Genomic DNA, 15,381 nt, shown 5'->3' with positions numbered 1-15,381 from the left:
CCCAGGCGCTCAAATAGTTTTCTTCCTTTAGATCGATATGTCGGATCAATCTTTCTGCCTCTCCAGTTACGGTTGTTTTCAGATACCACATCTTCCGAACTGTGGGCATGTTTGTTTCATGTATCATACATGAAAACAGGTCATAGAACTGGGACCATTTTAGTATGTCCCCATAAAACTTGGGAATGTTAATGCGTGGAAGCTGCACGTCATTATTGTTTGATGTGGGTGGTTTTTCCAATGCACTTTGAACCTCTTTTTTCCAGGGTCAGGTAGGCTTCCATGTTGTATCCTCCTTCCTCTGGGTTATCGTATTCTTCGTGGATAGTAAAATGGAATTCTTGTGCTTGAGTCCATAGTGATTTTATCAATTCACTTGATGTACGTCCTCCCGCCTCTGAAATTGTCTCAGAATGCGTTTTATGGACGCTACTATGGCCTTTTGTCGGCGACATAGTGAAGGCAATTTGCTGTAAGCCTCCGTTGGATGCTGGCTCCGATCATTCGATTGTGGTTCGACATTTTTACCCACATGAGCACTTGATGCCTGATTTAGCTTGTCCATGCTTTCAGTAAACATCGCAACGTACGCTTTTAGTTTTTTACGCAAGTCCTCACGAAATTTAACGTAGTGGTCGGTCTTATATGCCTTTGATATCTTGGTGTCGATTTCGTTAAATCTATTCCATGCATCCTCGAGAGCCGCCTTTTTTGTTTGGAAGTACGTTATATTCTGTTTCCTTTCTGGAGAGTCTTTTTTGAAGTTCCTAATTATCTTCGAAATTTCATCTCCAATTTCTTGCTGCTCATTTAATGCCTCTGTGGCGGCAGCGTGTTCCTCCTTGTGGGAATCCATTTCGCCTCTTACTTATACTTTGACCCGTTGGGAGTATTTTATTCGCTTTGTAGCTGGATACGCTCCTATTCACAACCGATGTGGTACAAAGTATAAGTACAGACGACGTACTGGATGGAGGTTTTGTGCTGGTGAAACGCACTTGTGATCTTGATATTATTAATCGTTGATCTTGTTGGCTTATGATCTGAAAGTGACAGATCTGCCAATTTGTTCTACTTATTGGTAGGAGATTCTACCGTAAGTATGTGGCTTGTTGCCAGTTTGTGTTGAAAAGTCCTGGTGACTTCTTCAGTGTGATCTGCAGGTTTTCCTGCGTCGGGGTCACCAAATGTTAATGTGTGTTTGTGTGTGTGTGATTTGGTATGCATACGGTACATAAACCGTTTACAAATTTGTCGTCGCAACTAGAACTTGAACCAGTTGGACTGCGGAGAGGGTTTCCTACGTCGAGCAAATGAGGGTCTGAAGACACGGCGACAGCCTCTGTTGATTGCAGTCGTAGAGAATGAGTGAACAGGCAGTGATGGTACTGTTTCTGATACTGATTTTATTCAACAAACTTAATTTCTATTTATAGGTAACAAAAGGTACAGAAAGTGCTGAGTCTAGTAAGAATATGGTAAAAGGGAATTGGAATTAATATTGAATTAATTTGGACTTTATATGATATTGTGTTATTGGGCAATTGTGATAGTCAGCAATTGCACCAGTGTTTTTGCCCTCTGACGAGCGATCGCATCGTTGGCAGAAATTGCTGCAGAAGCGGTTATTGTTGACTCAGCTACAATGCCTTGTCGTTTGTTATTATGTCTCCCGTTACATGGGTCGACCTGACTTATTCGATAAGTGTATATTATGTAATATTAATTACTGCATAAATATGCGACTGAACATATATCTTCCACAATATCCGTTATGGCACTTATACAACTTCGTTTTTTCCGAAACCCCGACTACTTTTGGCTAATCAGCGAGTTTTGAGTCAGAAAGTTTTCAATCTGTGAAGACATAAGATTTTCAAGAACTTTTGAGAGAAATGGAAGTATTGAAATGGGTCTGTAGTCATTGTTATGTTTTGGGATTGGTAAAATTTTTTCCTTTTTCCTTTACAGTCGGAAAGGAGGACGTAGTAATGGCGTTTTTAAGATATACGTGACGTGGGACAAAATCTTGGAAAGTAACATTTTTAAGAATTTTGGACTAATGTTATCTAAGACTTCAGCATTGGACTTCACTTTTAAGTATACATGCAAGGACATCACATTGATTGACACTCACAAAGCTAAAAAAAACTATTATCACAGAGTGGGGTTGAATTCAGGTACATATTGCTTGTCGCTTCAGGTACACCTTTGACATTGACATCGTGATCTGTCTTCTGTTTACATTTCCCTATTCCCAAATTGTTCATTTCAGTCCACCTTTGCTTAATAGTGGAACAGTTCTGAAATTTAGATTAATAGAAGTCACACTAAGTAGATCGTGTACCCTTGGTAACCATTGCTCTTAATCGTTTGTATGTTAAACGGAATGCATATGTTTTATAACACTTTCATTTAAGAAAAGCATTATCTCTCTGATGCATTAGATTTTCGATATATATGCTGAACCATGGTTTTTGTCTTAGCTTGGCTACTTTGGTTTTTAGGGGAACAAACTTATTGAAAAGGTACTCAATATTGTTTTTTAAGACACTCAATTGAAAATTAAGAGAGTAATCAACATGAGGAGATTTATAATTGGAAGACCAGTACTATGCAATATATTCTAGTTCTAGTTCATTAAGGTCAATATTCTTATAGTCTCTATTCGTAAAGTAATCAGTTTTGTAATCTAAAGTCAAGTCATATGTCATAAAAATATGGTCATGTTTAGAAATAGCTGGTACTGATTCCTGATCATAGAGTAGGTCTTATTAGGGTCATTGATGAAAAAAATCTTTCGGACACACAAAAAGTAATCTAAACTCATCAATTTTCCTTAGCAAACTTTGTGCATTTATGTGGACAACTTTGAGACCATTTCGGTGTTTGCTAATTATTTTAAGAATGCAACCGGGTTTGGAACCACCTATATCACCAGTCATTTTTTAAATGAGAAATTATAAGGGGCGCAATCTCAATATCTGATGAACAATATATTAAATTTATGTGAACTATGTTATAATAAATGAATGATATAAACTATCAAACTATATGTAACTATTAAATCTAAGAGTAATTGATTAAGAGTGAAAATTATTTAAGACGCCTACTGCGTCGTTTGATACAGCCAAAGTTCCAGTGGGAGAGGCAGTGGATGAAACATAGAGAGGCTCGGCAGGTACGCTAGCTGGAGCTAGTAGCAAAAGCTCCTCCATGCGTTCAATGCATTGAACTCCCTCTCTCCCATAACAGCGCACGTGCACAAGGCCGCGCCGCGTGAAGACTGCGGAGAGAATTCGGTGCTTCTTCATTCTCATGGCCTCTTTGTATATGAGGTAATGCTCTCTTAAAATCTGATCGTTAACATAAATTGCAGCTTCAGAGTCAAAACCTACGATTGCAAGCTCAGTTGTCTCTTGCTCTCACGCCGGTATGACCCAATTATCCTGAGAAGATTGATCTTCTCTAGGACGTTTTCTAATTTTATTAATATAACGAGATCCCGGATTCTTGGTGGTGGGGTCAGCTGGAGATTAAAAAAAGAGCTTGTTAAAGATCGTCCAGCATCTCGACCCGTTCACCCAGTTGGTCTCTCTGAGATCGAAGATCGACCTCCTGCTCCAAGTTTATAACTCGGGCACCCATCTGCTTCACCTCACCAGCGATCGAGTCCAAGCGCTCCATAAGGCTGCTGAGGATGCGCTGCTCTGCTTCCCGGACGTGGGACGCAATTTGGTCCGTCTGTTCCTGGGAGCGAACCTTCAGCAGCTCCAGCAATTGTGACGAAGGGGCGTCGGAGAGGCGTTCACTCACGGTTCCAGCATTCCAGAGAGCACGCTCTCTCTCCCCTGCATTGCAAATTGGGTCATGGAGTGCCCAGTGCCCATCCCCCGACTCGTACTGCCTAACCAACGATTTGCTAATATCGACAACAACTAGTACAATGCCCTCGCTCAAAACTGTGTCTTCGACCACAACAACAACAACCACTGCAATTGCTCAGCGCCCGGTACTGTCGACCCACAGCAACACGCCCCACCTCCCCCAACCGATAAATTCGAAAATGTGCAAATCAAAAGAAAATTGAGCCCATAGACAGCGAAGAATAATAATGCAGCTAAAATAACTAAAATAACCGAGAACACTGTGTCACATAAGGCACTAGCAAACAATAGATTTGCGATACTAAGTGTCCCAAATGAAGATGAGATCGTCCAAACACCCAAGGCCAACAAAATAAGGCCGCCACCTATTTATTCTCGTCAGGAAAATTGTGCTGATAAAATTGGCGCAAATACATTCTATGTCACGTCCATAAAAAGGGGTAACGTAAATGAAACAAAAATACAAGTTAATGAGGTACAGTAGCATACAGTAGCAATACCTCAAAAATGAAAAAATGAATTACTACACCGTATTTCACTACGGGCAGGCTGCCCGTTGCCTGTGGGGATGTTCATCTGCCACGTAAATAAGGAGGATCCATCCGAAAAAAAGTAGCAACTGTGGAGCAAACCATACTGCCAACTATAGAGGTTGTCCTGTCTATGAAGAATTGAAAAATCGCCTAAAGCAACATATAACTGCAGCTCGAAACCCGGTCGTCCGACAAAACTAACCATATATACTGTTGTGAGCTGTCGGGCTTTTCCGACCGCTTGAATAAATTCCAAAAAAAGAAAGTCAGAACGCGAAATCGTTTAAACTTAACAAACTTGGCATTATTCTCGACCAGCGACAAATTCAATCCGTGTGTTTTTTGGCGAAGGGTTACCGAAAGTATAACTATACGTTGGTCGTTGGACTATATTAATCCGTTCCGTTTGCTCTCACGGTTTCAACTCCCCCGCTCTTAAGAGAAATGCAAATCACTCAGCCCGCTCAACGTTATGCACTCGGGCTTGATCTACGATCAGTGAGCGAGCGTTTGAGGGTAAGAGCGAGCGTTCATTCGATGTAAGAGCGACAGCTAGCGCAAAGAGCTTGTTGCCAGCGGCTGCTCCGAACATATACCATCAACTACGACGCCAGGAGTTTCTTTTGCTCAGGCGTTAAGTTACAACAACGGGTCGTACGTCTCAGTCTCTAAGCCGACACTTCAACCAACCACTGCAGGAATAATGCAGCATGAGTCAATGCTGGTAACTATAACAAACACAATGCTAGTATTACAACAATACAACTATGCAGGAGCTTATGCGCAACAAAAATCTCCTCCTGGAGCTCCTAACACGACATTGACGCCATGCTCATATCAGAGACTCACCTAACAAATAAAAACTATTTTCACCTCGATCCCGATGGTAAGGCACATGGAGGTACTAGCGTTCTGATCAAGCATTGCATCAGGCATTATCCATTGCCTTCATTTCCTATACCTTATCTACAGGCAAAATCACTTCATATTGAAATTCAGAGCGGCTTGTAACGAACCGTTTTGTCCGCCTTATGTGCGCTTGGCGTACTCAGCGGCACGTGGGTTCGTTGCAACGAATTTGGGTGTTGCTTTCTTTCTTTATTGGTATCTTAGGAAGTACGCTTAAGGGCGACAACTTAGCCTATTCTTTGGTTTAGCACTATGATCACTATCACTATCGGTCCTTCTCGACCACTCGCCGTTCCTCGGAATCCCCAAGCGTGGCACTGTCGGCTCTTAGAACTGGTACGACCACGATTCCTAGCGTTAGGCCCAAATCCGCCGTACTCAGTTCGCAGACGACACGTTCGCTCTCACTGGATCCTTCCGTTGGTTTAGCACTATGATCACTGTCACTATCGGTCCTTCTCGACCACTCGCCGTTCCTCGGAATCCCCAAGCGTGGCACTGTCGGCTCTTAGAACTGGGACGACAACGATTCCTAGCGTTAGGCCCAAATCCGCCGTACTCAGTTCGCACACGACACGTTCGCTCTCACTGGATCCTTCCGTTGAGCGAGCGGTACACCAGGTCCTTTCTCTTGACGCTTTTAGATAACTTTTCGACTTTCCTCGGTATTCGCCAATACACGCACTTGCACTCTCCGCACTTGACTGTCTCGAGCCGCTGTCGCGCGCCTCCTTTTATTTCCTTGTTAGCGTACGGCCGCATCGTTGCTGCCTAGCAACAACGGGACTTTCCTCCAGGCGGCGGCGGTATTTTTCCATCGGCTAGTCTGATGCTCTCCACCTGCTTCGTAACGGGACCAAACCAGTGGCGTGATCGCATGGCCATAAATGGTCATGCGCTGGACCACTGCCGTCCCGATCCCATTATCCCGCCTCTCTTCCGCGCTCCTTTACTCTCCCTGGTAGCGCCCTCTGATCGCGGCTCTCTCTCCGTTGCCCCTCCCTTGAGCGAGACCCTCCCAGGCAATTCGCCGTTATCCGGTTATCCGGACACCCGGATAGACCTTAACCCCTTAGGGTCCATGCGTGTGAGAATATCATTCTTCACAGGCTACCTAAACCTAGCCGCATTATACTGCCCACCGTGCTTTTGCATTCTGAATTAATTAAATTCTTCGACCTACTGGGTGACCGATTTATAGCAGCTGGGGACTACAATGCCAAGCACACCCATTGGGGATCTGGACTTACCAACCCGAAAGGAAGACAACTATATAAAGCTATAATAACGCCACGAAACAAGCTAGAATTTATCTCTCCGTGCAAGCCTACATATTGGCCCACAGATTGCTGCAAGCTCAGATTCATGTAGATCACTTAACAGATCTTGTTGTATTTCAGGAGCCAAATAAGAACATTCCAATGGAGTGCTACATTTATTATATATATTATATAGAGTTGCCAGATTATAATAATATAGGGTATTTTAGGAATATCGATACATAACACATATCCTTTAAATTAGGTACTGTTAGAAGTAGTTTGTTTATGACCTGAAATCATTAGGTGAGAAACGATTAACTTGCTGGCGAGTTCGAGTGCTTCGACGAACTGGTATGCAAGACTGGCGCCACAAAGGTATCTGTACCGGTTGCTGGATAGGCTCCACTAAGCGTTCGGAGGAACCAGGATCAAGATCCGGATGCAGCAATGGTGGCGGAACTAGCAGTTCATCTTGGCGCTGTGGTTGTTGACAAGAATCTGGTTGTGGGGTGTCGGGTATATACCAAAACTTTGCGGAACTTGGAGGAGGTATTTGCCGACAACTTTGGTTTCAGATGATTAAATTGGCCATTTATTGTGCGAACAATGTACATAATTTTTCCAATTGGACGATCGATAATGCCTTCAATCCACTTTTCTCCCCGCGAATAGTTACGAGTGAAGACCCTCTGGTTCGGAACGTACTTTGTGATTTGCTCCTTTGCCTCGACGGGTTTGTCGAAAAGCTGGCTTAATACTGTGCGAACTGGACGACCGTGAATTAACTCAGCTGGAGTTTTTCCTTGTGCGTTGGGTGTGAACTTATAAAAACCTCCGAGGAAGGAGCTTAAATCACTGATACTAACATACCTTTTTTTTAAAGCTTTTTTCAGAGGTAGCGCTTCTTTTTTTCACGTAACTCTAGTATCTTACGTCTGGTTGTAAAGAACTTTGCTATTTTGAAAAGATTACTTGTTCGGTCTCCCAGCCGAGCATTAGTTAGTATTTATAGTCAGTGGTGCAGCCTTAAAGTAAATCATATTTATTTATTTATTTATTTATTCGCCAACGGGTAAACCTTATCTGGCTAGACTAACTTAATTCTACATTAAAAAGTAAATACAAAATGAGGAACTAACAATTAAACAAGAAAAACTCAGAAAGCAACCGTCTGACGGCTCCTTTCCCAAGGCAAAAATCGAATCGCATCCCAGCAGGTAGCGAATTATACCGGCGAAGAGCCCTACATATTGGCTCGTTATTACCGTAATTGTTCCGGTGAAGATCAACTACAAAGAGTGCATGGCCCCTAAGGCTCCTGGCAGGCGTGTTAAAGCTAATCCCAGCAAGTAGGTCAGGGCAATCGATGCTACCCACTAACATATTGTATATAAATAACTGAGCCGCAATAGTCCTTCGATCCTCGAGAGAGGAGAGATGCACGAGGCGACATCTGCACTCATAGGACGGCAACGGAACGGAAAATTGCAAAGGCTGGAGTGCAAACTTCAAAAACTTCCTTTGCAATCTCTCGATACGAGCAATTTGAACGACCCCAGTGGGGTTCCAAACCACCGAAGCATACTCAAGACGCGAGCGCACAAGAAATGAATAAAGACTTAGCCTCGTATATGGGTCCCTAAACTGGGATGAATTACGCGTAACAAAGCCGAACATAGCATAGGCTCTTGGCAAAATGAAGTTCAAATGCTCGATAAAAAGAAATTTTGAATCGAACAAGACCCCTAGGTCAAGTGCCTCTGCATGCTTCAAGAGCGGAAGGCCAACAAGCGAATATGAGGCCTGAACATTGAATACACACTTGCTAAAGGACACAAAGTAACATTTGTTAATGTTGAGAGGCAGAGAATTATGTGTGCACCAACGAGCGACTGCATCCAGGTCTCGCTGAACACGGATACTGTCGCCTAAAGTTTTGATAGGACGGAAGATTTTCAGATCATCAGCATAAAGCAAATGCTCAGAAGATTGAATGCTGAAACATATGTCATTAATGAAAATAGCAAACAGCAACGGCCCAAGAGCACTTCCCTGTGGAAGGCCGGAAGTAGCCAAATATGGGTCCGACTGCTTTCCGTTTACCAACACAACATACTCTCGCTGCTCCAGATACGACATGAACCAACAAAGCATGCTCGAATGAATCCCCAACCGATGCAGCTTGGCTACTAAGGCACAGTGGGAGACTTTGTCAAAAGCCTTAGCAAAGTCAGTGTACACTACATCGACCTGAGAATGCCTTTCAAAGGCATGTGTGCAAAAATTACTGAAGGCTACCAAATTAGTGGTCGTTGATCTACCCGGCACAAAAGCATGCTGATTTGGGCTTATGTACGACTTCATGAGGAAAGAGATCTTTTTGGCAATGATTCGCTCAAGAAGTTTTGAGACATTGCTGAGTTTGGCAATTGGTCTATAATTAGAGATACAATTCTTAGCACCTTTCTTAAAAACGGGAGTAATAGTGGCAGCTTTCCACTTTTTAATAAGCTGACCCGTTACCAAAGAATTTTTGAACAGAATTTTAAGAGGCTCACAAAAAGCAACATCACAGTTGCGAAGCAGAAAGGCAGAAATGCCATCACTGTCGGGCTTACTTGAGTTGTCGAAATCAGCAATTGCCTCCAAAATGTCCACCTCCGATACATCAAGCGAGCCAATATTGACCACTGAAGGGATAGAGTCTAAGACATCAGAATCATGCCAAACTGTGTATGGCTCGAAATTTGAGCTAAAAAAAGAAGCAAAAAGGTTTGCTATGCCACTATCAGTATTTGAGCTCAAGTTACCAAGGTTCATGGCTGAAGGAAGGGCACTCGTCGACCTTTTTGAATTTATGAAATGCCAGAACGAAATCATGTTATTTGTTCGTTATTTGCACTGCCCACTGTACCTAATTGTAATCGACATGTATCTACACCCGCCCCTCACTGTAATAGCCGTTTTAACCGTTCTTTCGACTCTTCGTTTCGCACCTTTCTTTCTATCGCCTTTCAAAATCCCTCTCTCGCTCTCTATTTCGTTAGCATCGCGTAGGGCACGGGAAATTCGGTCCGTCTGCCCTAACAGGCCTTCGCAATGGTCATGATCTGGTCTAGCACTTGCATGCCTTTGCAATCTCTCGCACTTTTCTTTCGTCGCATAAATAAACACGAATCGCGGTTTATAAATGCATCTAGCTTTCGTCATTCTTTCATCTTCGCTTTCGCTCTCTTCATCTATCTTTCTCTCGCTTGCATTAGATTACGGGCAATTCGGTCCGCCTGCCCTCAGGAGAGTTTTAACGTAACACTCGTACCTGAAACATAGTCGCCTAATCAACCTAATCGACAAGAATAAACATATTTGTATAATAATCTGTTCGTGACGTTTTCTTGTAAATAAAGGTGATACATTTGGTATCCTCCTCTAAACAGAGCTAGAAGTCAAGCCCAAACACTTTGTGATTTCAGCTTACCGTCTGGGAAATATAAAGCATTGAAATGCAAAAATGATGACTTTTGTGAGGCATTTTTAACGAAATTTTTACTTAAATATATTATATTTTCGAAATAGCAAAGTTTATTACAACCAGTCGTAAGATACTAGAGTTATTTGAAAAAAGAAGCGCTACCTCTGAAAAAAGCTATACAAAAAAATTACAGAATTAAAATTCTTAAAAAAAAATTCTGCCATAGAAAAAAACCATAATTCTTTAAAAAATTTTAAAGTCCCATATCTATCAGAAAAAGTAGGTTTGGATCCTTGAGGAAAAAAAGTTCGATTTTGTCGAGTAGTGGTATAAGCCAATCTTCTGTCGGCATAAAGTCTAATTAGCAATTGAATTTTTTATAAAGCAATACCTATTATACCATCACATATCATATGAAAACTGTGTGGGATTATATATTTATCTGTCTGTATATCGGTAGAGGTTAATCCTTTGGATTGTATTACTCCATAGTTTATTCCTTGAATATTGATTCTGTTATCGAATTGAATGTCTTGATAGAAATCGGAATTTTCTTTTAAAATTGAATTATCTGAACCAGTGCAGATTAATTTTTTTTCCTGTTGTTACATGGTTAAATTTTTTTTTTTTTTTTTTTATTACGGGATTTTATTTATCGAATCTTCCCTATTAGAGACTTACGAACAAGTATACAAATCTTAGCCTAATATATTTATTTAATTATTTACACTTAATTACTTAGAGTACGTCCCTAGCTAAGTATTATTGCTGGGTGGGAAGGTCTCTTCGCCGGAGTCGTGTATGGCTAGTGTGCCAAGTTAAAGACTGCGCAAGTCTATTAGGATGGGCTTGAAGCTTGGCCTGGTAGTTTGCTTTCACTTTGGCAATTTCATCTTTAACTGATCCTACATTTAAGTCTTTATGGATATTTTCATTCCGTATGTACCATGGTGCCCCAGTAATAGTTCTTAGTATCTTCGATTGAGCTCTCTGGATTATTTCTAAATTACTAACGCAAGCATTTCCCCATAGCTCGGAGCCGTATGTACAGATAGGTTTGAGAACTGCATTGTACAAAAGTACTTTGTACTCCAGTTTTAGTGGTGAACGGGTGTTTATTAGCCAATGTAGATTACTAGCTTTAAATTTAAGTAGATTTCTCTTCGCTTCGATGTGCTTACGCCAAGTAAGCCTTCTATCCAGATGAACACCAAGGTATGTTACTTCGGTGGTTTGTGGAATGTTGATATTGTTCAGACATAATGGAGGGCAAGTTTGTCTGTTTAACGTGAAGGTGACATGCTTGCACTTTTGCTCGTTTACATGTATCCGCCAGTCTGCTAGCCATTTTTCTAAGGCCACGAGATGAGATGATAAGTGATCCGTGGCCCTTCTTGGGCACTTGGAGCGACTTAATATGGCAGTATCATCAGCAAATGTCGAAGTTGTTGTTAGGCTGTTTGTCGGTAGATCTGCTGTGAATATGATATACAGTGTCGGTCCAAGCACGCTGCCTTGCGGTACACCAGCTTCAATTGGATGATATTCAGAGAGGAAATCTTTGCATCGTACTGCGAAACTTCTTTGCTGTAGGTATGACTCCATTATTCCATGGATGTTCTGTGGAAGTAATATTTTGATTTTGTGGATTAAGCCATCTAACCAAACGCGGTCGAAAGCCTGTGCGACATCCAGAAAAACAGCGGAGCAATACTCCCGTCTTTCAAATGCATTTCGTATCTCAGAGGTTATACGGTTTACTTGTTCAATGGTTCCGTGTTTTTCGCGAAATCCAAATTGGTGAGTCGGGATGGCACCGTTGATTTGTAGGTGTTGTTTGATACGATTCAGGAGCAGCTTTTCAAATATCTTTGATAGGCAAGGCAGTAGGCTGATAGGTCTATATGATGATGGCTTGGACTTGTCTTTTCCGGCTTTATGGATCATTGTGATGACTGATTTCCTCCATTCTTGAGGATAATAGCCCCATTTCATCATGCTGTTGAATATCATAGTAAGAAAATACACTGCACAGCTCGGCAATTCTATGATCATTTTAGGAGAGATGAAATCGTGGCCCGGAGCTTTCTTTTGCTTTGAGATTTGGTCTTTAATGACCCTTGTGACTTCTCCTGTTTGGAATATGATAGGCGGAGTAGCTTCGGGATTGTTGGTTGGTGGGAGCACAAAGCTATTCGTTGCTGGGTGCGGTTTGAAGACGTTTTCTAGATGGACGGCAAATGTATTTGCCTTCTCTTTGTTGCTGCGAGCCCACTCTCCTGTTTGTGTACGCAAAGGTGATTCACTCTCGATTGGTGGGCATACGCCTGATTTTGCTTTCCACAGTGGGAATCGTTTGCTAGTTGGGGAGAGTTGCTCCATATAGGATATTTGAGCTCGGTTTTTTTCATCTTCTAGGGCTCTGCGTAGTAGGTGGTTGGCTATTTTTAGCCGCTCTTTCGATGCAGGTGATCTGTGTGCTTGCCACTCTCGGCGAAGCCTTCTTTTATCGCGTAGCAGCACTTCAATGTGCCTAGAAATACGACTGCTGTTGGAATGTTTATTAGATGCTAATATTGGTGTTGAGTGTTTTGCCGCCAGTGACATTGAGGAAACCAATGCTTCGACTGACCTATCAATGTCATCTTTACAATTAATGTTTGGGCAGCTATCAATATGAGAGCTTATGTACTTCCTGTATTTGAGCCAATCTGTTTTGCTAGAAGTTAGAAAGTGTGGGCGTTCCGAATGCTGTGGATGGTCGTAAAGGTGAAGTAGAATGGGCGAGTGATCCGATGATAGATCTGTTAAGTGATCTACATTAATCTGAGCTTGCAGCACCCTTCGTATAACTGCAAAATCAATCAAGTCGGGTTGCTTGTTTGGATCTGTGGGCCAATATGTGGGCTTGCCCGGAGAGATAAAGTCTAGCTTGTTTCGTGGGGTTATTATAGCGTTATATAGTTGTCTTCCTTTCGGGTTGGTAAGTCTAGATCCCCAATGGGTGTGCTTGGCATTGTAGTCACCAGCTGCTATAAATCGGTAACCTAGTAGGTCGAAGAATGTTACAAATTCTGTTTCGGAAATGCAGAAACGTGGTGGGCAGTATACTGCGGCTAGGTTTAGGTAGCCGCTCTGAATTTCAATATGAATTGCTGTTGCCTGTAGATAAGGTGTAGCAAATGAAGGCAATGGATAATGCCTAATGCGATTCTTGATCAGAACGCCAGTACCTCCATGTGCCTTACCATCGGGATGATTTGTCGCATAGAAGTTATAGCCATTGAGGTGAAAATAGTTTTTATTTGTTAGGTGAGTCTCTGATATGAGCATGGCGTCAATGTCGTGTTGAGCGAGGAACTGTAAGAGCTCGCATTTGTGCTGAGAAATGCCATTTGCATTCCAGAAACATATATTTAGACAGGACATTTAAACAGATTTCTGTTTGATATGGAGCTCCAGGAGGAGATTTTGGTTGCGCATAAGCTCCTGCATCGTTTGTTGTATTGCTACCATTGTATTTGTTATAGTTACCAGCATTGACTCAATTCCACTAGGCAATTGGGATGGATTAGCAGGGGTATGTTGGGCAGAGATTTCTGGGATCTGATTTGATGCCTGATTCTGCATTATTCCAGCTGTGGTTGGTTGAAGTGTCGGCTTAGAGACTGAGGCGTACGACCCGTTGTTGTAACTTAACGCCTGAGCAAAAGAAACTCCTGGAGTCGTAGTTGATGGTATATATGTTAAGTTTTGTCGGACGACCGGGTTACGAGCTGCAGTTATTTGTTGGTTTAGGCGATTTTTCAATTCTTTATAGACAGGACAACCTCTATAGTTGGCAGTATGGTTTCCCCCACAGTTGCTACATTTTTTGGCAGATGGGTCCTCCTTATTTACGGGGCAGGCCTCAGTGAGATGAACATCACCACAGGCAACGCAGACTGCCCGTAGAGTGCAATAGGTTTTCGTGTGTCCATATTCCTGGCAATTTGTGCATTGGACCGGTCCATTTCGTTTGTGTGGTTCCTCAACGGTGATCCTACGGTGCAGTAGGTATTGAAGCTTGTATATTGGGTGAACTTCATTTTTCCTTATATGCATACTTTCAGGTGTCAGTTCTACTTTGAACATTGGCTGAGGAATTTTGTTTCTATTTATTATGTTCATTGCCATTTTGACTTCGAAGCCCTTATCGTTAAGTCCATCTATTATCTCATTGATTGGGACTGTTGGTTCGATTCCTTTGATAACCACTTGTAATCCTTTGCTACTTTTAAGTTGGTAGGTGTAGTAATTCATTTTTTCATTTTCGAGATATTTCGCAACTGATCGATAGTTTTGTTCGTCATTGACTTGTATTTTTGTTTCATTTATATTACCCCTTTTTATGTACGTGACATGGAATGTGTTTGCGCCAATTGTATCAGTTATTTTTTTGACCAGTTCAGCACAATTTGCCTGTCGAACATAAATAGGTGGCGGTCTTAATTTTTTGGCCTTGGGTGTTTGGGTGATCTCATCTTCGTTTGGGACACTTAGTATCGCAAATCTATTGTTTGCTAGTGCCTTATGTGGCACAGTGTTCTCGGTTATTTTAGTTATTTTGGCTGCATTGTTGTTCTTCACATTTTGTGGGCTCAATTTTCTTTTGATTTGCACATAGCGATCGAGCCCAGTCTGAATTAACGCTCCGTTAGCATTTTTTGAACTTATTGGTTGGGAGAGTTGGGGCTTGTCGCAGTGGGTCGACAGTATCGGCCGCTGGGCAATTGCAGTGGTTGTTGTTGTGGTTGTTGTCGTTGTTGTGGTCGAAGACACAGTTTTGAGCGAGGGCATTGTACTAGTTGTTGTCGATATTAGCAAATCGCTGGTTAGGCAGTACGAGTCGGGGGATGGGCACTGAGCACTCCATGACCCACTTTGCAATGCAGGGGAGAGAGAGCGTGCTCTCTCCTCGTTCACTTGCAATGATGCAGTTTTTGTTGGTACTGCTGCCTTTGGCGAGCGTATAGAGAAGTACGCGTTGCTTTTTGCTTGCGAGAGCCGACGCTCGTCTTGTTGTTGTTGCCGGGCTTGGCTCATTTTGGCTTTGCTTACAGTGCTTGTGTTCCTTACCGAGCTGGTGCTCTTAAACGTTGACACTTGTTCTTTTCTATTATTTCTATTAGTCTTTATTACTCGATTGGATGGTATTCATGGGCAGCACGATCGCTAGTACCCATGCCTACCCCGAGCGCTTTTTTCGCGAATTTAATTTATGATTAATCGCGATTAATTGACTTTATTGAATTTTCACCGCGGAGCGATTAAAAAAA

The sequence above is a fragment of the Drosophila obscura genome, unplaced genomic scaffold, assembly GCF_018151105.1.
Source record: "Drosophila obscura isolate BZ-5 IFL unplaced genomic scaffold, ASM1815110v1 contig_188, whole genome shotgun sequence".
Lineage (NCBI taxonomy): Eukaryota > Metazoa > Arthropoda > Insecta > Diptera > Drosophilidae > Drosophila > Drosophila obscura.
The sequence above is the reverse complement of the archived record's forward strand: the minus strand, read 5'-3'. Positions refer to the sequence as shown.